Below are 23,237 nucleotides of genomic sequence, written 5' to 3'. Positions count from 1 at the left end.
CGGGGAATTGAACCCCGGTCTCCCGCGTGACAGGTGGGGATACTGACCACTATACTAACGAGGACTTATTGGCTTCAGTTAAACAGTGCTCACCTCCCTGGGGTTAAGGCATGCCCTCGATCAATTCTCAGTATTGTAATAGGCAGAATTGCTGCTTTTGGTTAGGACAAGTAATCTTTTTTCCTAAATTATTACAATACAGAAATTCCTAGCCAAAAACAATTAGTTTTATGAAGAAATTATTTCATTGAAATAAATATCTATCGATCTGTCTATCTAGCTATCTTTCTATTCATCAATATATATATTTATATATATATATATATATAATCAGCTCACTTTACCATTTGCAGCTTATAACTATTAGCCACCAGGGGTCACTACTAACCAAAAGCAGTCATTCTACTTGTAAATCGTGCCAATCGAGTGGAACAGCGGCCTAGGATTCACCACTGCTTCATCTCATTTTCCAACAGATTGTAGACGTAAATTGGTTTTGATGGTACGCCTGTGCATGCTGAAATATTCAGAGCATATTCTGAATTTCAGTTAACACATCAGTAAGCATTTTGGCCATCAGTGAATTCAACCTTTTTTCTCAATCGGAATAGGCAAGGATAATGACAGATATATTTTACAATGTTAGAAAGTACATCATTTTATTTAATTGTGTGAATAAAAGGAATCTCCTCCCCGTCGGGGAATTGAACCCCGGTCTCCCGCGTGACAGGCGGGGATACTGACCACTATACTAACGAGGACTTATTGGCTTCAGTTAAACAGTGCTCATCTCCCTGGGGTTAAGGCATGCCCTCGATCAATTCTCAGTATTGTAATAGGCAGAATTGCTGCTTTTGGTTAGGACAAGTAATCTTTTTTCCTAAATTATTACAATACAGAAATTCCTAGCCAAAAACAATTAGTTTTATGAAGAAATTATTTCATTGAAATAAATATCTATCGATCTGTCTATCTAGCTATCTTTCTATTCATCAATATATATATATATATAATCAGCTCACTTTACCATTTGCAGCTTATAACTATTAGCCACCAGGGGTCACTACTAACCAAAAGCAGTCATTCTACTTGTAAATCGTGCCAATCGAGTGGAACAGCGGCCTAGGATTCACCACTGCTTCATCTCATTTTCCAACAGATTGTAGACGTAAATTGGTTTTGATGGTACGCCTGTGCATGCTGAAATATTCAGAGCATATTCTGAATTTCAGTTAACACATCAGTAAGCATTTTGGCCATCAGTGAATTCAACCTGTTTTCTCAATCGGAATAGGCAAGGATAATGACAGATATATTTTACAATGTTAGAAAGTACATCATTTTATTTAATTGTGTGAATAAAAGGAATCTCCTCCCCGTCGGGGAATTGAACCCCGGTCTCCCGCGTGACAGGCGGGGATACTGACCACTATACTAACGAGGACTTATTGGCTTCAGTTAAACAGTGCTCATCTCCCTGGGGTTAAGGCATGCCCTCGATCAATTCTCAGTATTGTAATAGGCAGAATTGCTGCTTTTGGTTAGGACAAGTAATCTTTTTTCCTAAATTATTACAATACAGAAATTCCTAGCCAAAAACAATTAGTTTTATGAAGAAATTATTTCATTGAAATAAATATCTATCGATCTGTCTATCTAGCTATCTTTCTATTCATCAATATATATATTTATTTGTATATATATATATATAATCAGCTCACTTTACCATTTGCAGCTTATAATTATTAGCCACCAGGGGTCACTACTAACCAAAAGCAGTCATTCTACTTGTAAATCGTGCCAATCGAGTGGAACAGCGGCCTAGGATTCACCACTGCTTCATCTCATTTTCCAACAGATTGTAGACGTAAATTGGTTTTGATGGTACGCCTGTGCATGCTGAAATATTCAGAGCATATTCTGAATTTCAGTTAACACATCAGTAAGCATTTTGGCCATCAGTGAATTCAACCTTTTTTCTCAATCGGAATAGGCAAGGATAATGACAGATATATTTTACAATGTTAGAAAGTACATCATTTTATTTAATTGTGTGAATAAAAGGAATCTCCTCCCCGTCGGGGAATTGAACCCCGGTCTCCCGCGTGACAGGTGGGGATACTGACCACTATACTAACGAGGACTTATTGGCTTCAGTTAAACAGTGCTCACCTCCCTGGGGTTAAGGCATGCCCTCGATCAATTCTCAGTATTGTAATAGGCAGAATTGCTGCTTTTGGTTAGGACAAGTAATCTTTTTTCCTAAATTATTACAATACAGAAATTCCTAGCCAAAAACAATTAGTTTTATGAAGAAATTATTTCATTGAAATAAATATCTATCGATCTGTCTATCTAGCTATCTTTCTATTCATCAATATATATATTTATATATATATATATATATAATCAGCTCACTTTACCATTTGCAGCTTATAACTATTAGCCACCAGGGGTCACTACTAACCAAAAGCAGTCATTCTACTTGTAAATCGTGCCAATCGAGTGGAACAGCGGCCTAGGATTCACCACTGCTTCATCTCATTTTCCAACAGATTGTAGACGTAAATTGGTTTTGATGGTACGCCTGTGCATGCTGAAATATTCAGAGCATATTCTGAATTTCAGTTAACACATCAGTAAGCATTTTGGCCATCAGTGAATTCAACCTGTTTTCTCAATCGGAATAGGCAAGGATAATGACAGATATATTTTACAATGTTAGAAAGTACATCATTTTATTTAATTGTGTGAATAAAAGGAATCTCCTCCCCGTCGGGGAATTGAACCCCGGTCTCCCGCGTGACAGGCGGGGATACTGACCACTATACTAACGAGGACTTATTGGCTTCAGTTAAACAGTGCTCATCTCCCTGGGGTTAAGGCATGCCCTCGATCAATTCTCAGTATTGTAATAGGCAGAATTGCTGCTTTTGGTTAGGACAAGTAATCTTTTTTCCTAAATTATTACAATACAGAAATTCCTAGCCAAAAACAATTAGTTTTATGAAGAAATTATTTCATTGAAATAAATATCTATCGATCTGTCTATCTAGCTATCTTTCTATTCATCAATATATATATTTATATGTATATATATATATATATAATCAGCTCACTTTACCATTTGCAGCTTATAATTATTAGCCACCAGGGGTCACTACTAACCAAAAGCAGTCATTCTACTTGTAAATCGTGCCAATCGAGTGGAACAGCGGCCTAGGATTCACCACTGCTTCATCTCATTTTCCAACAGATTGTAGACGTAAATTGGTTTTGATGGTACGCCTGTGCATGCTGAAATATTCAGAGCATATTCTGAATTTCAGTTAACACATCAGTAAGCATTTTGGCCATCAGTGAATTCAACCTTTTTTCTCAATCGGAATAGGCAAGGATAATGACAGATATATTTTACAATGTTAGAAAGTACATCATTTTATTTAATTGTGTGAATAAAAGGAATCTCCTCCCCGTCGGGGAATTGAACCCCGGTCTCCCGCGTGACAGGTGGGGATACTGACCACTATACTAACGAGGACTTATTGGCTTCAGTTAAACAGTGCTCACCTCCCTGGGGTTAAGGCATGCCCTCGATCAATTCTCAGTATTGTAATAGGCAGAATTGCTGCTTTTGGTTAGGACAAGTAATCTTTTTTCCTAAATTATTACAATACAGAAATTCCTAGCCAAAAACAATTAGTTTTATGAAGAAATTATTTCATTGAAATAAATATCTATCGATCTGTCTATCTAGCTATCTTTCTATTCATCAATATATATATTTATATATATATATATATATAATCAGCTCACTTTACCATTTGCAGCTTATAACTATTAGCCACCAGGGGTCACTACTAACCAAAAGCAGTCATTCTACTTGTAAATCGTGCCAATCGAGTGGAACAGCGGCCTAGGATTCACCACTGCTTCATCTCATTTTCCAACAGATTGTAGACGTAAATTGGTTTTGATGGTACGCCTGTGCATGCTGAAATATTCAGAGCATATTCTGAATTTCAGTTAACACATCAGTAAGCATTTTGGCCATCAGTGAATTCAACCTTTTTTCTCAATCGGAATAGGCAAGGATAATGACAGATATATTTTACAATGTTAGAAAGTACATCATTTTATTTAATTGTGTGAATAAAAGGAATCTCCTCCCCGTCGGGGAATTGAACCCCGGTCTCCCGCGTGACAGGCGGGGATACTGACCACTATACTAACGAGGACTTATTGGCTTCAGTTAAACAGTGCTCATCTCCCTGGGGTTAAGGCATGCCCTCGATCAATTCTCAGTATTGTAATAGGCAGAATTGCTGCTTTTGGTTAGGACAAGTAATCTTTTTTCCTAAATTATTACAATACAGAAATTCCTAGCCAAAAACAATTAGTTTTATGAAGAAATTATTTCATTGAAATAAATATCTATCGATCTGTCTATCTAGCTATCTTTCTATTCATCAATATATATATTTATATATATATATATATATAATCAGCTCACTTTACCATTTGCAGCTTATAACTATTAGCCACCAGGGGTCACTACTAACCAAAAGCAGTCATTCTACTTGTAAATCATGCCAATCGAGTGGAACAGCGGCCTAGGATTCACCACTGCTTCATCTCATTTTCCAACAGATTGTAGACGTAAATTGGTTTTGATGGTACGCCTGTGCATGCTGAAATATTCAGAGCATATTCTGAATTTCAGTTAACACATCAGTAAGCATTTTGGCCATCAGTGAATTCAACCTTTTTTCTCAATCGGAATAGGCAAGGATAATGACAGATATATTTTACAATGTTAGAAAGTACATCATTTTATTTAATTGTGTGAATAAAAGGAATCTCCTCCCCGTCGGGGAATTGAACCCCGGTCTCCCGCGTGACAGGCGGGGATACTGACCACTATACTAACGAGGACTTATTGGCTTCAGTTAAACAGTGCTCATCTCCCTGGGGTTAAGGCATGCCCTCGATCAATTCTCAGTATTGTAATAGGCAGAATTGCTGCTTTTGGTTAGGACAAGTAATCTTTTTTCCTAAATTATTACAATACAGAAATTCCTAGCCAAAAACAATTAGTTTTATGAAGAAATTATTTCATTGAAATAAATATCTATCGATCTGTCTATCTAGCTATCTTTCTATTCATCAATATATATATTTATATATATATATATATATATATATATATATAATCAGCTCACTTTACCATTTGCAGCTTATAACTATTAGCCACCAGGGGTCACTACTAACCAAAAGCAGTCATTCTACTTGTAAATCGTGCCAATCGAGTGGAACAGCGGCCTAGGATTCACCACTGCTTCATCTCATTTTCCAACAGATTGTAGACGTAAATTGGTTTTGATGGTACGCCTGTGCATGCTGAAATATTCAGAGCATATTCTGAATTTCAGTTAACACATCAGTAAGAATTTTGGCCATCAGTGAATTCAACCTTTTTTCTCAATCGGAATAGGCAAGGATAATGACAGATATATTTTACAATGTTAGAAAGTACATCATTTTATTTAATTGTGTGAATAAAAGGAATCTCCTCCCCGTCGGGGAATTGAACCCCGGTCTCCCGCGTGACAGGCGGGGATACTGACCACTATACTAACGAGGACTTATTGGCTTCAGTTAAACAGTGCTCATCTCCCTGGGGTTAAGGCATGCCCTCGATCAATTCTCAGTATTGTAATAGGCAGAATTGCTGCTTTTGGTTAGGACAAGTAATCTTTTTTCCTAAATTATTACAATACAGAAATTCCTAGCCAAAAACAATTAGTTTTATGAAGAAATTATTTCATTGAAATAAATATCTATCGATCTGTCTATCTAGCTATCTTTCTATTCATCAATATATATATTTATATATATATATATATATAATCAGCTCACTTTACCATTTGCAGCTTATAACTATTAGCCACCAGGGGTCACTACTAACCAAAAGCAGTCATTCTACTTGTAAATCATGCCAATCGAGTGGAACAGCGGCCTAGGATTCACCACTGCTTCATCTCATTTTCCAACAGATTGTAGACGTAAATTGGTTTTGATGGTACGCCTGTGCATGCTGAAATATTCAGAGCATATTCTGAATTTCAGTTAACACATCAGTAAGCATTTTGGCCATCAGTGAATTCAACCTTTTTTCTCAATCGGAATAGGCAAGGATAATGACAGATATATTTTACAATGTTAGAAAGTACATCATTTTATTTAATTGTGTGAATAAAAGGAATCTCCTCCCCGTCGGGGAATTGAACCCCGGTCTCCCGCGTGACAGGCGGGGATACTGACCACTATACTAACGAGGACTTATTGGCTTCAGTTAAACAGTGCTCATCTCCCTGGGGTTAAGGCATGCCCTCGATCAATTCTCAGTATTGTAATAGGCAGAATTGCTGCTTTTGGTTAGGACAAGTAATCTTTTTTCCTAAATTATTACAATACAGAAATTCCTAGCCAAAAACAATTAGTTTTATGAAGAAATTATTTCATTGAAATAAATATCTATCGATCTGTCTATCTAGCTATCTTTCTATTCATCAATATATATATTTATATATATATATATATATATATAATCAGCTCACTTTACCATTTGCAGCTTATAACTATTAGCCACCAGGGGTCACTACTAACCAAAAGCAGTCATTCTACTTGTAAATCGTGCCAATCGAGTGGAACAGCGGCCTAGGATTCACCACTGCTTCATCTCATTTTCCAACAGATTGTAGACGTAAATTGGTTTTGATGGTACGCCTGTGCATGCTGAAATATTCAGAGCATATTCTGAATTTCAGTTAACACATCAGTAAGCATTTTGGCCATCAGTGAATTCAACCTGTTTTCTCAATCGGAATAGGCAAGGATAATGACAGATATATTTTACAATGTTAGAAAGTACATCATTTTATTTAATTGTGTGAATAAAAGGAATCTCCTCCCCGTCGGGGAATTGAACCCCGGTCTCCCGCGTGACAGGCGGGGATACTGACCACTATACTAACGAGGACTTATTGGCTTCAGTTAAACAGTGCTCATCTCCCTGGGGTTAAGGCATGCCCTCGATCAATTCTCAGTATTGTAATAGGCAGAATTGCTGCTTTTGGTTAGGACAAGTAATCTTTTTTCCTAAATTATTACAATACAGAAATTCCTAGCCAAAAACAATTAGTTTTATGAAGAAATTATTTCATTGAAATAAATATCTATCGATCTGTCTATCTAGCTATCTTTCTATTCATCAATATATATATTTATATGTATATATATATATATAATCAGCTCACTTTACCATTTGCAGCTTATAATTATTAGCCACCAGGGGTCACTACTAACCAAAAGCAGTCATTCTACTTGTAAATCGTGCCAATCGAGTGGAACAGCGGCCTAGGATTCACCACTGCTTCATCTCATTTTCCAACAGATTGTAGACGTAAATTGGTTTTGATGGTACGCCTGTGCATGCTGAAATATTCAGAGCATATTCTGAATTTCAGTTAACACATCAGTAAGCATTTTGGCCATCAGTGAATTCAACCTTTTTTCTCAATCGGAATAGGCAAGGATAATGACAGATATATTTTACAATGTTAGAAAGTACATCATTTTATTTAATTGTGTGAATAAAAGGAATCTCCTCCCCGTCGGGGAATTGAACCCCGGTCTCCCGCGTGACAGGTGGGGATACTGACCACTATACTAACGAGGACTTATTGGCTTCAGTTAAACAGTGCTCACCTCCCTGGGGTTAAGGCATGCCCTCGATCAATTCTCAGTATTGTAATAGGCAGAATTGCTGCTTTTGGTTAGGACAAGTAATCTTTTTTCCTAAATTATTACAATACAGAAATTCCTAGCCAAAAACAATTAGTTTTATGAAGAAATTATTTCATTGAAATAAATATCTATCGATCTGTCTATCTAGCTATCTTTCTATTCATCAATATATATATTTATATATATATATATATATATAATCAGCTCACTTTACCATTTGCAGCTTATAACTATTAGCCACCAGGGGTCACTACTAACCAAAAGCAGTCATTCTACTTGTAAATCGTGCCAATCGAGTGGAACAGTGGCCTAGGATTCACCACTGCTTCATCTCATTTTCCAACAGATTGTAGACGTAAATTGGTTTTGATGGTACGCCTGTGCATGCTGAAATATTCAGAGCATATTCTGAATTTCAGTTAACACATCAGTAAGCATTTTGGCCATCAGTGAATTCAACCTTTTTTCTCAATCGGAATAGGCAAGGATAATGACAGATATATTTTACAATGTTAGAAAGTACATCATTTTATTTAATTGTGTGAATAAAAGGAATCTCCTCCCCGTCGGGGAATTGAACCCCGGTCTCCCGCGTGACAGGCGGGGATACTGACCACTATACTAACGAGGACTTATTGGCTTCAGTTAAACAGTGCTCATCTCCCTGGGGTTAAGGCATGCCCTCGATCAATTCTCAGTATTGTAATAGGCAGAATTGCTGCTTTTGGTTAGGACAAGTAATCTTTTTTCCTAAATTATTACAATACAGAAATTCCTAGCCAAAAACAATTAGTTTTATGAAGAAATTATTTCATTGAAATAAATATCTATCGATCTGTCTATCTAGCTATCTTTCTATTCATCAATATATATATATATATAATCAGCTCACTTTACCATTTGCAGCTTATAACTATTAGCCACCAGGGGTCACTACTAACCAAAAGCAGTCATTCTACTTGTAAATCGTGCCAATCGAGTGGAACAGCGGCCTAGGATTCACCACTGCTTCATCTCATTTTCCAACAGATTGTAGACGTAAATTGGTTTTGATGGTACGCCTGTGCATGCTGAAATATTCAGAGCATATTCTGAATTTCAGTTAACACATCAGTAAGCATTTTGGCCATCAGTGAATTCAACCTGTTTTCTCAATCGGAATAGGCAAGGATAATGACAGATATATTTTACAATGTTAGAAAGTACATCATTTTATTTAATTGTGTGAATAAAAGGAATCTCCTCCCCGTCGGGGAATTGAACCCCGGTCTCCCGCGTGACAGGCGGGGATACTGACCACTATACTAATGAGGACTTATTGGCTTCAGTTAAACAGTGCTCATCTCCCTGGGGTTAAGGCATGCCCTCGATCAATTCTCAGTATTGTAATAGGCAGAATTGCTGCTTTTGGTTAGGACAAGTAATCTTTTTTCCTAAATTATTACAATACAGAAATTCCTAGCCAAAAACAATTAGTTTTATGAAGAAATTATTTCATTGAAATAAATATCTATCGATCTGTCTATCTAGCTATCTTTCTATTCATCAATATATATATTTATTTGTATATATATATATATAATCAGCTCACTTTACCATTTGCAGCTTATAATTATTAGCCACCAGGGGTCACTACTAACCAAAAGCAGTCATTCTACTTGTAAATCGTGCCAATCGAGTGGAACAGCGGCCTAGGATTCACCACTGCTTCATCTCATTTTCCAACAGATTGTAGACGTAAATTGGTTTTGATGGTACGCCTGTGCATGCTGAAATATTCAGAGCATATTCTGAATTTCAGTTAACACATCAGTAAGCATTTTGGCCATCAGTGAATTCAACCTTTTTTCTCAATCGGAATAGGCAAGGATAATGACAGATATATTTTACAATGTTAGAAAGTACATCATTTTATTTAATTGTGTGAATAAAAGGAATCTCCTCCCCATCGGGGAATTGAACCCCGGTCTCCCGCGTGACAGGTGGGGATACTGACCACTATACTAACGAGGACTTATTGGCTTCAGTTAAACAGTGCTCACCTCCCTGGGGTTAAGGCATGCCCTCGATCAATTCTCAGTATTGTAATAGGCAGAATTGCTGCTTTTGGTTAGGACAAGTAATCTTTTTTCCTAAATTATTACAATACAGAAATTCCTAGCCAAAAACAATTAGTTTTATGAAGAAATTATTTCATTGAAATAAATATCTATCGATCTGTCTATCTAGCTATCTTTCTATTCATCAATATATATATTTATATATATATATATATATAATCAGCTCACTTTACCATTTGCAGCTTATAACTATTAGCCACCAGGGGTCACTACTAACCAAAAGCAGTCATTCTACTTGTAAATCGTGCCAATCGAGTGGAACAGCGGCCTAGGATTCACCACTGCTTCATCTCATTTTCCAACAGATTGTAGACGTAAATTGGTTTTGATGGTACGCCTGTGCATGCTGAAATATTCAGAGCATATTCTGAATTTCAGTTAACACATCAGTAAGCATTTTGGCCATCAGTGAATTCAACCTTTTTTCTCAATCGGAATAGGCAAGGATAATGACAGATATATTTTACAATGTTAGAAAGTACATCATTTTATTTAATTGTGTGAATAAAAGGAATCTCCTCCCCGTCGGGGAATTGAACCCCGGTCTCCCGCGTGACAGGCGGGGATACTGACCACTATACTAACGAGGACTTATTGGCTTCAGTTAAACAGTGCTCATCTCCCTGGGGTTAAGGCATGCCCTCGATCAATTCTCAGTATTGTAATAGGCAGAATTGCTGCTTTTGGTTAGGACAAGTAATCTTTTTTCCTAAATTATTACAATACAGAAATTCCTAGCCAAAAACAATTAGTTTTATGAAGAAATTATTTCATTGAAATAAATATCTATCGATCTGTCTATCTAGCTATCTTTCTATTCATCAATATATATATTTATATGTATATATATATATATAATCAGCTCACTTTACCATTTGCAGCTTATAATTATTAGCCACCAGGGGTCACTACTAACCAAAAGCAGTCATTCTACTTGTAAATCGTGCCAATCGAGTGGAACAGCGGCCTAGGATTCACCACTGCTTCATCTCATTTTCCAACAGATTGTAGACGTAAATTGGTTTTGATGGTACGCCTGTGCATGCTGAAATATTCAGAGCATATTCTGAATTTCAGTTAACACATCAGTAAGCATTTTGGCCATCAGTGAATTCAACCTTTTTTCTCAATCGGAATAGGCAAGGATAATGACAGATATATTTTACAATGTTAGAAAGTACATCATTTTATTTAATTGTGTGAATAAAAGGAATCTCCTCCCCGTCGGGGAATTGAACCCCGGTCTCCCGCGTGACAGGTGGGGATACTGACCACTATACTAACGAGGACTTATTGGCTTCAGTTAAACAGTGCTCACCTCCCTGGGGTTAAGGCATGCCCTCGATCAATTCTCAGTATTGTAATAGGCAGAATTGCTGCTTTTGGTTAGGACAAGTAATCTTTTTTCCTAAATTATTACAATACAGAAATTCCTAGCCAAAAACAATTAGTTTTATGAAGAAATTATTTCATTGAAATAAATATCTATCGATCTGTCTATCTAGCTATCTTTCTATTCATCAATATATATATTTATATATATATATATATATAATCAGCTCACTTTACCATTTGCAGCTTATAACTATTAGCCACCAGGGGTCACTACTAACCAAAAGCAGTCATTCTACTTGTAAATCGTGCCAATCGAGTGGAACAGCGGCCTAGGATTCACCACTGCTTCATCTCATTTTCCAACAGATTGTAGACGTAAATTGGTTTTGATGGTACGCCTGTGCATGCTGAAATATTCAGAGCATATTCTGAATTTCAGTTAACACATCAGTAAGCATTTTGGCCATCAGTGAATTCAACCTTTTTTCTCAATCGGAATAGGCAAGGATAATGACAGATATATTTTACAATGTTAGAAAGTACATCATTTTATTTAATTGTGTGAATAAAAGGAATCTCCTCCCCGTCGGGGAATTGAACCCCGGTCTCCCGCGTGACAGGCGGGGATACTGACCACTATACTAACGAGGACTTATTGGCTTCAGTTAAACAGTGCTCATCTCCCTGGGGTTAAGGCATGCCCTCGATCAATTCTCAGTATTGTAATAGGCAGAATTGCTGCTTTTGGTTAGGACAAGTAATCTTTTTTCCTAAATTATTACAATACAGAAATTCCTAGCCAAAAACAATTAGTTTTATGAAGAAATTATTTCATTGAAATAAATATCTATCGATCTGTCTATCTAGCTATCTTTCTATTCATCAATATATATATTTATATATATATATATATATAATCAGCTCACTTTACCATTTGCAGCTTATAACTATTAGCCACCAGGGGTCACTACTAACCAAAAGCAGTCATTCTACTTGTAAATCATGCCAATCGAGTGGAACAGCGGCCTAGGATTCACCACTGCTTCATCTCATTTTCCAACAGATTGTAGACGTAAATTGGTTTTGATGGTACGCCTGTGCATGCTGAAATATTCAGAGCATATTCTGAATTTCAGTTAACACATCAGTAAGCATTTTGGCCATCAGTGAATTCAACCTTTTTTCTCAATCGGAATAGGCAAGGATAATGACAGATATATTTTACAATGTTAGAAAGTACATCATTTTATTTAATTGTGTGAATAAAAGGAATCTCCTCCCCGTCGGGGAATTGAACCCCGGTCTCCCGCGTGACAGGCGGGGATACTGACCACTATACTAACGAGGACTTATTGGCTTCAGTTAAACAGTGCTCATCTCCCTGGGGTTAAGGCATGCCCTCGATCAATTCTCAGTATTGTAATAGGCAGAATTGCTGCTTTTGGTTAGGACAAGTAATCTTTTTTCCTAAATTATTACAATACAGAAATTCCTAGCCAAAAACAATTAGTTTTATGAAGAAATTATTTCATTGAAATAAATATCTATCGATCTGTCTATCTAGCTATCTTTCTATTCATCAATATATATATTTATATATATATATATATATATATAATCAGCTCACTTTACCATTTGCAGCTTATAACTATTAGCCACCAGGGGTCACTACTAACCAAAAGCAGTCATTCTACTTGTAAATCGTGCCAATCGAGTGGAACAGCGGCCTAGGATTCACCACTGCTTCATCTCATTTTCCAACAGATTGTAGACGTAAATTGGTTTTGATGGTACGCCTGTGCATGCTGAAATATTCAGAGCATATTCTGAATTTCAGTTAACACATCAGTAAGCATTTTGGCCATCAGTGAATTCAACCTTTTTTCTCAATCGGAATAGGCAAGGATAATGACAGATATATTTTACAATGTTAGAAAGTACATCATTTTATTTAATTGTGTGAATAAAAGGAATCTCCTCCCCGTCGGGGAATTGAACCCCGGTCTCCCGCGTGACAGGCGGGGATACTGACCACTATACTAACGAGGACTTATTGGCTTCAGTTAAACAGTGCTCATCTCCCTGGGGTTAAGGCATGCCCTCAATCAATTCTCAGTATTGTAATAGGCAGAATTGCTGCTTTTGGTTAGGACAAGTAATCTTTTTTCCTAAATTATTACAATACAGAAATTCCTAGCCAAAAACAATTAGTTTTATGAAGAAATTATTTCATTGAAATAAATATCTATCGATCTGTCTATCTAGCTATCTTTCTATTCATCAATATATATATATATATAATCAGCTCACTTTACCATTTGCAGCTTATAACTATTAGCCACCAGGGGTCACTACTAACCAAAAGCAGTCATTCTACTTGTAAATCGTGCCAATCGAGTGGAACAGCGGCCTAGGATTCACCACTGCTTCATCTCATTTTCCAACAGATTGTAGACGTAAATTGGTTTTGATGGTACGCCTGTGCATGCTGAAATATTCAGAGCATATTCTGAATTTCAGGTAACACATCAGTAAGCATTTTGGCCATCAGTGAATTCAACCTGTTTTCTCAATCGGAATAGGCAAGGATAATGACAGATATATTTTACAATGTTAGAAAGTACATCATTTTATTTAATTGTGTGAATAAAAGGAATCTCCTCCCCGTCGGGGAATTGAACCCCGGTCTCCCGCGTGACAGGCGGGGATACTGACCACTATACTAACGAGGACTTATTGGCTTCAGTTAAACAGTGCTCATCTCCCTGGGGTTAAGGCATGCCCTCGATCAATTCTCAGTATTGTAATAGGCAGAATTGCTGCTTTTGGTTAGGACAAGTAATCTTTTTTCCTAAATTATTACAATACAGAAATTCCTAGCCAAAAACAATTAGTTTTATGAAGAAATTATTTCATTGAAATAAATATCTATCGATCTGTCTATCTAGCTATCTTTCTATTCATCAATATATATATTTATATGTATATATATATATATAATCAGCTCACTTTACCATTTGCAGCTTATAATTATTAGCCACCAGGGGTCACTACTAACCAAAAGCAGTCATTCTACTTGTAAATCGTGCCAATCGAGTGGAACAGCGGCCTAGGATTCACCACTGCTTCATCTCATTTTCCAACAGATTGTAGACGTAAATTGGTTTTGATGGTACGCCTGTGCATGCTGAAATATTCAGAGCATATTCTGAATTTCAGTTAACACATCAGTAAGCATTTTGGCCATCAGTGAATTCAACCTTTTTTCTCAATCGGAATAGGCAAGGATAATGACAGATATATTTTACAATGTTAGAAAGTACATCATTTTATTTAATTGTGTGAATAAAAGGAATCTCCTCCCCGTCGGGGAATTGAACCCCGGTCTCCCGCGTGACAGGTGGGGATACTGACCACTATACTAACGAGGACTTATTGGCTTCAGTTAAACAGTGCTCACCTCCCTGGGGTTAAGGCATGCCCTCGATCAATTCTCAGTATTGTAATAGGCAGAATTGCTGCTTTTGGTTAGGACAAGTAATCTTTTTTCCTAAATTATTACAATACAGAAATTCCTAGCCAAAAACAATTAGTTTTATGAAGAAATTATTTCATTGAAATAAATATCTATCGATCTGTCTATCTAGCTATCTTTCTATTCATCAATATATATATTTATATATATATATATATATAATCAGCTCACTTTACCATTTGCAGCTTATAACTATTAGCCACCAGGGGTCACTACTAACCAAAAGCAGTCATTCTACTTGTAAATCGTGCCAATCGAGTGGAACAGCGGCCTAGGATTCACCACTGCTTCATCTCATTTTCCAACAGATTGTAGACGTAAATTGGTTTTGATGGTACGCCTGTGCATGCTGAAATATTCAGAGCATATTCTGAATTTCAGTTAACACATCAGTAAGCATTTTGGCCATCAGTGAATTCAACCTTTTTTCTCAATCGGAATAGGCAAGGATAATGACAGATATATTTTACAATGTTAGAAAGTACATCATTTTATTTAATTGTGTGAATAAAAGGAATCTCCTCCCCGTCGGGGAATTGAACCCCGGTCTCCCGCGTGACAGGCGGGGATACTGACCACTATACTAACGAGGACTTATTGGCTTCAGTTAAACAGTGCTCATCTCCCTGGGGTTAAGGCATGCCCTCGATCAATTCTCAGTATTGTAATAGGCAGAATTGCTGCTTTTGGTTAGGACAAGTAATCTTTTTTCCTAAATTATTACAATACAGAAATTCCTAGCCAAAAACAATTAGTTTTATGAAGAAATTATTTCATTGAAATAAATATCTATCGATCTGTCTATCTAGCTATCTTTCTATTCATCAATATATATATATATATAATCAGCTCACTTTACCATTTGCAGCTTATAACTATTAGCCACCAGGGGTCACTACTAACCAAAAGCAGTCATTCTACTTGTAAATCGTGCCAATCGAGTGGAACAGCGGCCTAGGATTCACCACTGCTTCATCTCATTTTCCAACAGATTGTAGACGTAAATTGGTTTTGATGGTACGCCTGTGCATGCTGAAATATTCAGAGCATATTCTGAATTTCAGTTAACACATCAGTAAGCATTTTGGCCATCAGTGAATTCAACCTGTTTTCTCAATCGGAATAGGCAAGGATAATGACAGATATATTTTACAATGTTAGAAAGTACATCATTTTATTTAATTGTGTGAATAAAAGGAATCTCCTCCCCGTCGGGGAATTGAACCCCGGTCTCCCGCGTGACAGGCGGGGATACTGACCACTATACTAACGAGGACTTATTGGCTTCAGTTAAACAGTGCTCATCTCCCTGGGGTTAAGGCATGCCCTCGATCAATTCTCAGTATTGTAATAGGCAGAATTGCTGCTTTTGGTTAGGACAAGTAATCTTTTTTCCTAAATTATTACAATACAGAAATTCCTAGCCAAAAACAATTAGTTTTATGAAGAAATTATTTCATTGAAATAAATATCTATCGATCTGTCTATCTAGCTATCTTTCTATTCATCAATATATATATTTATATGTATATATATATATATAATCAGCTCACTTTACCATTTGCAGCTTATAATTATTAGCCACCAGGGGTCACTACTAACCAAAAGCAGTCATTCTACTTGTAAATCGTGCCAATCGAGTGGAACAGCGGCCTAGGATTCACCACTGCTTCATCTCATTTTCCAACAGATTGTAGACGTAAATTGGTTTTGATGGTACGCCTGTGCATGCTGAAATATTCAGAGCATATTCTGAATTTCAGTTAACACATCAGTAAGCATTTTGGCCATCAGTGAATTCAACCTTTTTTCTCAATCGGAATAGGCAAGGATAATGACAGATATATTTTACAATGTTAGAAAGTACATCATTTTATTTAATTGTGTGAATAAAAGGAATCTCCTCCCCGTCGGGGAATTGAACCCCGGTCTCCCGCGTGACAGGTGGGGATACTGACCACTATACTAACGAGGACTTATTGGCTTCAGTTAAACAGTGCTCACCTCCCTGGGGTTAAGGCATGCCCTCGATCAATTCTCAGTATTGTAATAGGCAGAATTGCTGCTTTTGGTTAGGACAAGTAATCTTTTTTCCTAAATTATTACAATACAGAAATTCCTAGCCAAAAACAATTAGTTTTATGAAGAAATTATTTCATTGAAATAAATATCTATCGATCTGTCTATCTAGCTATCTTTCTATTCATCAATATATATATTTATATATATATATATATATAATCAGCTCACTTTACCATTTGCAGCTTATAACTATTAGCCACCAGGGGTCACTACTAACCAAAAGCAGTCATTCTACTTGTAAATCGTGCCAATCGAGTGGAACAGCGGCCTAGGATTCACCACTGCTTCATCTCATTTTCCAACAGATTGTAGACGTAAATTGGTTTTGATGGTACGCCTGTGCATGCTGAAATATTCAGAGCATATTCTGAATTTCAGTTAACACATCAGTAAGCATTTTGGCCATCAGTGAATTCAACCTTTTTTCTCAATCGGAATAGGCAAGGATAATGACAGATATATTTTACAATGTTAGAAAGTACATCATTTTATTTAATTGTGTGAATAAAAGGAATCTCCTCCCCGTCGGGGAATTGAACCCCGGTCTCCCGCGTGACAGGCGGGGATACTGACCACTATACTAACGAGGACTTATTGGCTTCAGTTAAACAGTGCTCATCTCCCTGGGGTTAAGGCATGCCCTCGATCAATTCTCAGTATTGTAATAGGCAGAATTGCTGCTTTTGGTTAGGACAAGTAATCTTTTTTCCTAAATTATTACAATACAGAAATTCCTAGCCAAAAACAATTAGTTTTATGAAGAAATTATTTCATTGAAATAAATATCTATCGATCTGTCTATCTAGCTATCTTTCTATTCATCAATATATATATATATATAATCAGCTCACTTTACCATTTGCAGCTTATAACTATTAGCCACCAGGGGTCACTACTAACCAAAAGCAGTCATTCTACTTGTAAATCGTGCCAATCGAGTGGAACAGCGGCCTAGGATTCACCACTGCTTCATCTCATTTTCCAACAGATTGTAGACGTAAATTGGTTTTGATGGTACGCCTGTGCATGCTGAAATATTCAGAGCATATTCTGAATTTCAGTTAACACATCAGTAAGCATTTTGGCCATCAGTGAATTCAACCTGTTTTCTCAATCGGAATAGGCAAGGATAATGACAGATATATTTTACAATGTTAGAAAGTACATCATTTTATTTAATTGTGTGAATAAAAGGAATCTCCTCCCCGTCGGGGAATTGAACCCCGGTCTCCCGCGTGACAGGCGGGGATACTGACCACTATACTAACGAGGACTTATTGGCTTCAGTTAAACAGTGCTCATCTCCCTGGGGTTAAGGCATGCCCTCGATCAATTCTCAGTATTGTAATAGGCAGAATTGCTGCTTTTGGTTAGGACAAGTAATCTTTTTTCCTAAATTATTACAATACAGAAATTCCTAGCCAAAAACAATTAGTTTTATGAAGAAATTATTTCATTGAAATAAATATCTATCGATCTGTCTATCTAGCTATCTTTCTATTCATCAATATATATATTTATTTGTATATATATATATATAATCAGCTCACTTTACCATTTGCAGCTTATAATTATTAGCCACCAGGGGTCACTACTAACCAAAAGCAGTCATTCTACTTGTAAATCGTGCCAATCGAGTGGAACAGCGGCCTAGGATTCACCACTGCTTCATCTCATTTTCCAACAGATTGTAGACGTAAATTGGTTTTGATGGTACGCCTGTGCATGCTGAAATATTCAGAGCATATTCTGAATTTCAGTTAACACATCAGTAAGCATTTTGGCCATCAGTGAATTCAACCTTTTTTCTCAATCGGAATAGGCAAGGATAATGACAGATATATTTTACAATGTTAGAAAGTACATCATTTTATTTAATTGTGTGAATAAAAGGAATCTCCTCCCCGTCGGGGAATTGAACCCCGGTCTCCCGCGTGACAGGTGGGGATACTGACCACTATACTAACGAGGACTTATTGGCTTCAGTTAAACAGTGCTCACCTCCCTGGGGTTAAGGCATGCCCTCGATCAATTCTCAGTATTGTAATAGGCAGAATTGCTGCTTTTGGTTAGGACAAGTAATCTTTTTTCCTAAATTATTACAATACAGAAATTCCTAGCCAAAAACAATTAGTTTTATGAAGAAATTATTTCATTGAAATAAATATCTATCGATCTGTCTATCTAGCTATCTTTCTATTCATCAATATATATATTTATATATATATATATATATAATCAGCTCACTTTACCATTTGCAGCTTATAACTATTAGCCACCAGGGGTCACTACTAACCAAAAGCAGTCATTCTACTTGTAAATCGTGCCAATCGAGTGGAACAGCGGCCTAGGATTCACCACTGCTTCATCTCATTTTCCAACAGATTGTAGACGTAAATTGGTTTTGATGGTACGCCTGTGCATGCTGAAATATTCAGAGCATATTCTGAATTTCAGTTAACACATCAGTAAGCATTTTGGCCATCAGTGAATTCAACCTTTTTTCTCAATCGGAATAGGCAAGGATAATGACAGATATATTTTACAATGTTAGAAAGTACATCATTTTATTTAATTGTGTGAATAAAAGGAATCTCCTCCCCGTCGGGGAATTGAACCCCGGTCTCCCGCGTGACAGGCGGGGATACTGACCACTATACTAACGAGGACTTATTGGCTTCAGTTAAACAGTGCTCATCTCCCTGGGGTTAAGGCATGCCCTCGATCAATTCTCAGTATTGTAATAGGCAGAATTGCTGCTTTTGGTTAGGACAAGTAATCTTTTTTCCTAAATTATTACAATACAGAAATTCCTAGCCAAAAACAATTAGTTTTATGAAGAAATTATTTCATTGAAATAAATATCTATCGATCTGTCTATCTAGCTATCTTTCTATTCATCAATATATATATTTATATATATATATATATATATAATCAGCTCACTTTACCATTTGCAGCTTATAACTATTAGCCACCAGGGGTCACTACTAACCAAAAGCAGTCATTCTACTTGTAAATCGTGCCAATCGAGTGGAACAGCGGCCTAGGATTCACCACTGCTTCATCTCATTTTCCAACAGATTGTAGACGTAAATTGGTTTTGATGGTACGCCTGTGCATGCTGAAATATTCAGAGCATATTCTGAATTTCAGTTAACACATCAGTAAGCATTTTGGCCATCAGTGAATTCAACCTGTTTTCTCAATCGGAATAGGCAAGGATAATGACAGATATATTTTACAATGTTAGAAAGTACATCATTTTATTTAATTGTGTGAATAAAAGGAATCTCCTCCCCGTCGGGGAATTGAACCCCGGTCTCCCGCGTGACAGGCGGGGATACTGACCACTATACTAACGAGGACTTATTGGCTTCAGTTAAACAGTGCTCATCTCCCTGGGGTTAAGGCATGCCCTCGATCAATTCTCAGTATTGTAATAGGCAGAATTGCTGCTTTTGGTTAGGACAAGTAATCTTTTTTCCTAAATTATTACAATACAGAAATTCCTAGCCAAAAACAATTAGTTTTATGAAGAAATTATTTCATTGAAATAAATATCTATCGATCTGTCTATCTAGCTATCTTTCTATTCATCAATATATATATTTATATGTATATATATATATATAATCAGCTCACTTTACCATTTGCAGCTTATAATTATTAGCCACCAGGGGTCACTACTAACCAAAAGCAGTCATTCTACTTGTAAATCGTGCCAATCGAGTGGAACAGCGGCCTAGGATTCACCACTGCTTCATCTCATTTTCCAACAGATTGTAGACGTAAATTGGTTTTGATGGTACGCCTGTGCATGCTGAAATATTCAGAGCATATTCTGAATTTCAGTTAACACATCAGTAAGCATTTTGGCCATCAGTGAATTCAACCTTTTTTCTCAATCGGAATAGGCAAGGATAATGACAGATATATTTTACAATGTTAGAAAGTACATCATTTTATTTAATTGTGTGAATAAAAGGAATCTCCTCCCCGTCGGGGAATTGAACCCCGGTCTCCCGCGTGACAGGTGGGGATACTGACCACTATACTAACGAGGACTTATTGGCTTCAGTTAAACAGTGCTCACCTCCCTGGGGTTAAGGCATGCCCTCGATCAATTCTCAGTATTGTAATAGGCAGAATTGCTGCTTTTGGTTAGGACAAGTAATCTTTTTTCCTAAATTATTACAATACAGAAATTCCTAGCCAAAAACAATTAGTTTTATGAAGAAATTATTTCATTGAAATAAATATCTATCGATCTGTCTATCTAGCTATCTTTCTATTCATCAATATATATATTTATATATATATATATATATAATCAGCTCACTTTACCATTTGCATCTTATAACTATTAGCCACCAGGGGTCACTACTAACCAAAAGCAGTCATTCTACTTGTAAATCGTGCCAATCGAGTGGAACAGCGGCCTAGGATTCACCACTGCTTCATCTCATTTTCCAACAGATTGTAGACGTAAATTGGTTTTGATGGTACGCCTGTGCATGCTGAAATATTCAGAGCATATTCTGAATTTCAGTTAACACATCAGTAAGCATTTTGGCCATCAGTGAATTCAACCTTTTTTCTCAATCGGAATAGGCAAGGATAATGACAGATATATTTTACAATGTTAGAAAGTACATCATTTTATTTAATTGTGTGAATAAAAGGAATCTCCTCCCCGTCGGGGAATTGAACCCCGGTCTCCCGCGTGACAGGCGGGGATACTGACCACTATACTAACGAGGACTTATTGGCTTCAGTTAAACAGTGCTCATCTCCCTGGGGTTAAGGCATGCCCTCGATCAATTCTCAGTATTGTAATAGGCAGAATTGCTGCTTTTGGTTAGGACAAGTAATCTTTTTTCCTAAATTATTACAATACAGAAATTCCTAGCCAAAAACAATTAGTTTTATGAAGAAATTATTTCATTGAAATAAATATCTATCGATCTGTCTATCTAGCTATCTTTCTATTCATCAATATATATATTTATATATATATATATATATATAATCAGCTCACTTTACCATTTGCAGCTTATAACTATTAGCCACCAGGGGTCACTACTAACCAAAAGCAGTCATTCTACTTGTAAATCGTGCCAATCGAGTGGAACAGCGGCCTAGGATTCACCACTGCTTCATCTCATTTTCCAACAGATTGTAGACGTAAATTGGTTTTGATGGTACGCCTGTGCATGCTGAAATATTCAGAGCATATTCTGAATTTCAGTTAACACATCAGTAAGCATTTTGGCCATCAGTGAATTCAACCTTTTTTCTCAATCGGAATAGGCAAGGATAATGACAGATATATTTTACAATGTTAGAAAGTACATCATTTTATTTAATTGTGTGAATAAAAGGAATCTCCTCCCCGTCCGGGAATTGAACCCCGGTCTCCCGCGTGACAGGCGGGGATACTGACCACTATACTAACGAGGACTTATTGGCTTCAGTTAAACAGTGATCATCTCCCTGGGGTTAAGGCATGCCCTCGATCAATTCTCAGTATTGTAATAGGCAGAATTGCTGCTTTTGGTTAGGACAAGTAATCTTTTTTCCTAAATTATTACAATACAGAAATTCCTAGCCAAAAACAATTAGTTTTATGAAGAAATTATTTCATTGAAATAAATATCTATCGATCTGTCTATCTAGCTATCTTTCTATTCATCAATATATATATTTATATATATATATATATATATATATATATAATCAGCTCACTTTACCATTTGCAGCTTATAACTATTAGCCACCAGGGGTCACTACTAACCAAAAGCAGTCATTCTACTTGTAAATCGTGCCAATCGAGTGGAACAGCGGCCTAGGATTCACCACTGCTTCATCTCATTTTCCAACAGATTGTAGACGTAAATTGGTTTTGATGGTACGCCTGTGCATGCTGAAATATTCAGAGCATATTCTGAATTTCAGTTAACACATCAGTAAGCATTTTGGCCATCAGTGAATTCAACCTTTTTTCTCAATCGGAATAGGCAAGGATAATGACAGATATATTTTACAATGTTAGAAAGTACATCATTTTATTTAATTGTGTGAATAAAAGGAATCTCCTCCCCGTCGGGGAATTGAACCCCGGTCTCCCGCGTGACAGGCGGGGATACTGACCACTATACTAACGAGGACTTATTGGCTTCAGTTAAACAGTGCTCATCTCCCTGGGGTTAAGGCATGCCCTCGATCAATTCTCAGTATTGTAATAGGCAGAATTGCTGCTTTTGGTTAGGACAAGTAATCTTTTTTCCTAAATTATTACAATACAGAAATTCCTAGCCAAAAACAATTAGTTTTATGAAGAAATTATTTCATTG

At 36.6% G+C, this 23,237-nt stretch overlaps 22 non-coding genes across 22 annotated transcripts; all 22 read right to left on the bottom strand.

The window, feature by feature from the left end:
- Nucleotides 1-689: 689 nt before the first annotated feature.
- TRNAD-GUC (transfer RNA aspartic acid (anticodon GUC)) lies at nucleotides 690-761 on the bottom strand. Its single transcript has one exon. It is a non-coding gene; the product is annotated as a tRNA-Asp (tRNA).
- A 611-nt stretch (nucleotides 762-1,372) lies between these two features.
- On the bottom strand, nucleotides 1,373-1,444 carry TRNAD-GUC (transfer RNA aspartic acid (anticodon GUC)). The gene has a single exon. It is a non-coding gene; the product is annotated as a tRNA-Asp (tRNA).
- A 1,324-nt stretch (nucleotides 1,445-2,768) lies between these two features.
- On the bottom strand, nucleotides 2,769-2,840 carry TRNAD-GUC (transfer RNA aspartic acid (anticodon GUC)). Its single transcript has one exon. It is a non-coding gene; the product is annotated as a tRNA-Asp (tRNA).
- Nucleotides 2,841-4,166: 1,326 nt separating this feature from the next.
- On the bottom strand, nucleotides 4,167-4,238 carry TRNAD-GUC (transfer RNA aspartic acid (anticodon GUC)). Its single transcript has one exon. It is a non-coding gene; the product is annotated as a tRNA-Asp (tRNA).
- Nucleotides 4,239-4,863: 625 nt separating this feature from the next.
- Nucleotides 4,864-4,935, bottom strand: TRNAD-GUC (transfer RNA aspartic acid (anticodon GUC)). Its single transcript has one exon. It is a non-coding gene; the product is annotated as a tRNA-Asp (tRNA).
- Nucleotides 4,936-5,572: 637 nt separating this feature from the next.
- On the bottom strand, nucleotides 5,573-5,644 carry TRNAD-GUC (transfer RNA aspartic acid (anticodon GUC)). The gene has a single exon. It is a non-coding gene; the product is annotated as a tRNA-Asp (tRNA).
- Nucleotides 5,645-6,269: 625 nt separating this feature from the next.
- On the bottom strand, nucleotides 6,270-6,341 carry TRNAD-GUC (transfer RNA aspartic acid (anticodon GUC)). The gene has a single exon. It is a non-coding gene; the product is annotated as a tRNA-Asp (tRNA).
- A 629-nt stretch (nucleotides 6,342-6,970) lies between these two features.
- Nucleotides 6,971-7,042, bottom strand: TRNAD-GUC (transfer RNA aspartic acid (anticodon GUC)). Its single transcript has one exon. It is a non-coding gene; the product is annotated as a tRNA-Asp (tRNA).
- A 1,326-nt stretch (nucleotides 7,043-8,368) lies between these two features.
- On the bottom strand, nucleotides 8,369-8,440 carry TRNAD-GUC (transfer RNA aspartic acid (anticodon GUC)). The gene has a single exon. It is a non-coding gene; the product is annotated as a tRNA-Asp (tRNA).
- Nucleotides 8,441-10,447: 2,007 nt separating this feature from the next.
- On the bottom strand, nucleotides 10,448-10,519 carry TRNAD-GUC (transfer RNA aspartic acid (anticodon GUC)). Its single transcript has one exon. It is a non-coding gene; the product is annotated as a tRNA-Asp (tRNA).
- A 1,324-nt stretch (nucleotides 10,520-11,843) lies between these two features.
- On the bottom strand, nucleotides 11,844-11,915 carry TRNAD-GUC (transfer RNA aspartic acid (anticodon GUC)). The gene has a single exon. It is a non-coding gene; the product is annotated as a tRNA-Asp (tRNA).
- A 625-nt stretch (nucleotides 11,916-12,540) lies between these two features.
- Nucleotides 12,541-12,612, bottom strand: TRNAD-GUC (transfer RNA aspartic acid (anticodon GUC)). Its single transcript has one exon. It is a non-coding gene; the product is annotated as a tRNA-Asp (tRNA).
- A 629-nt stretch (nucleotides 12,613-13,241) lies between these two features.
- On the bottom strand, nucleotides 13,242-13,313 carry TRNAD-GUC (transfer RNA aspartic acid (anticodon GUC)). The gene has a single exon. It is a non-coding gene; the product is annotated as a tRNA-Asp (tRNA).
- Nucleotides 13,314-13,924: 611 nt separating this feature from the next.
- TRNAD-GUC (transfer RNA aspartic acid (anticodon GUC)) lies at nucleotides 13,925-13,996 on the bottom strand. The gene has a single exon. It is a non-coding gene; the product is annotated as a tRNA-Asp (tRNA).
- A 1,324-nt stretch (nucleotides 13,997-15,320) lies between these two features.
- On the bottom strand, nucleotides 15,321-15,392 carry TRNAD-GUC (transfer RNA aspartic acid (anticodon GUC)). Its single transcript has one exon. It is a non-coding gene; the product is annotated as a tRNA-Asp (tRNA).
- A 611-nt stretch (nucleotides 15,393-16,003) lies between these two features.
- On the bottom strand, nucleotides 16,004-16,075 carry TRNAD-GUC (transfer RNA aspartic acid (anticodon GUC)). Its single transcript has one exon. It is a non-coding gene; the product is annotated as a tRNA-Asp (tRNA).
- A 1,324-nt stretch (nucleotides 16,076-17,399) lies between these two features.
- Nucleotides 17,400-17,471, bottom strand: TRNAD-GUC (transfer RNA aspartic acid (anticodon GUC)). Its single transcript has one exon. It is a non-coding gene; the product is annotated as a tRNA-Asp (tRNA).
- A 611-nt stretch (nucleotides 17,472-18,082) lies between these two features.
- On the bottom strand, nucleotides 18,083-18,154 carry TRNAD-GUC (transfer RNA aspartic acid (anticodon GUC)). Its single transcript has one exon. It is a non-coding gene; the product is annotated as a tRNA-Asp (tRNA).
- A 1,324-nt stretch (nucleotides 18,155-19,478) lies between these two features.
- On the bottom strand, nucleotides 19,479-19,550 carry TRNAD-GUC (transfer RNA aspartic acid (anticodon GUC)). Its single transcript has one exon. It is a non-coding gene; the product is annotated as a tRNA-Asp (tRNA).
- Nucleotides 19,551-20,177: 627 nt separating this feature from the next.
- TRNAD-GUC (transfer RNA aspartic acid (anticodon GUC)) lies at nucleotides 20,178-20,249 on the bottom strand. Its single transcript has one exon. It is a non-coding gene; the product is annotated as a tRNA-Asp (tRNA).
- A 1,324-nt stretch (nucleotides 20,250-21,573) lies between these two features.
- Nucleotides 21,574-21,645, bottom strand: TRNAD-GUC (transfer RNA aspartic acid (anticodon GUC)). The gene has a single exon. It is a non-coding gene; the product is annotated as a tRNA-Asp (tRNA).
- Nucleotides 21,646-22,979: 1,334 nt separating this feature from the next.
- Nucleotides 22,980-23,051, bottom strand: TRNAD-GUC (transfer RNA aspartic acid (anticodon GUC)). Its single transcript has one exon. It is a non-coding gene; the product is annotated as a tRNA-Asp (tRNA).
- Nucleotides 23,052-23,237: the final 186 nt, after the last annotated feature.

This window comes from Lissotriton vulgaris, chromosome 1_1 (genome assembly GCF_964263255.1).
Source record: "Lissotriton vulgaris chromosome 1_1, aLisVul1.2, whole genome shotgun sequence".
NCBI classification, from domain to species: domain Eukaryota; kingdom Metazoa; phylum Chordata; class Amphibia; order Caudata; family Salamandridae; genus Lissotriton; species Lissotriton vulgaris.
Note: the sequence above shows the minus strand (reverse complement) of the source record. Positions and strands in the feature narration are given on the sequence as shown.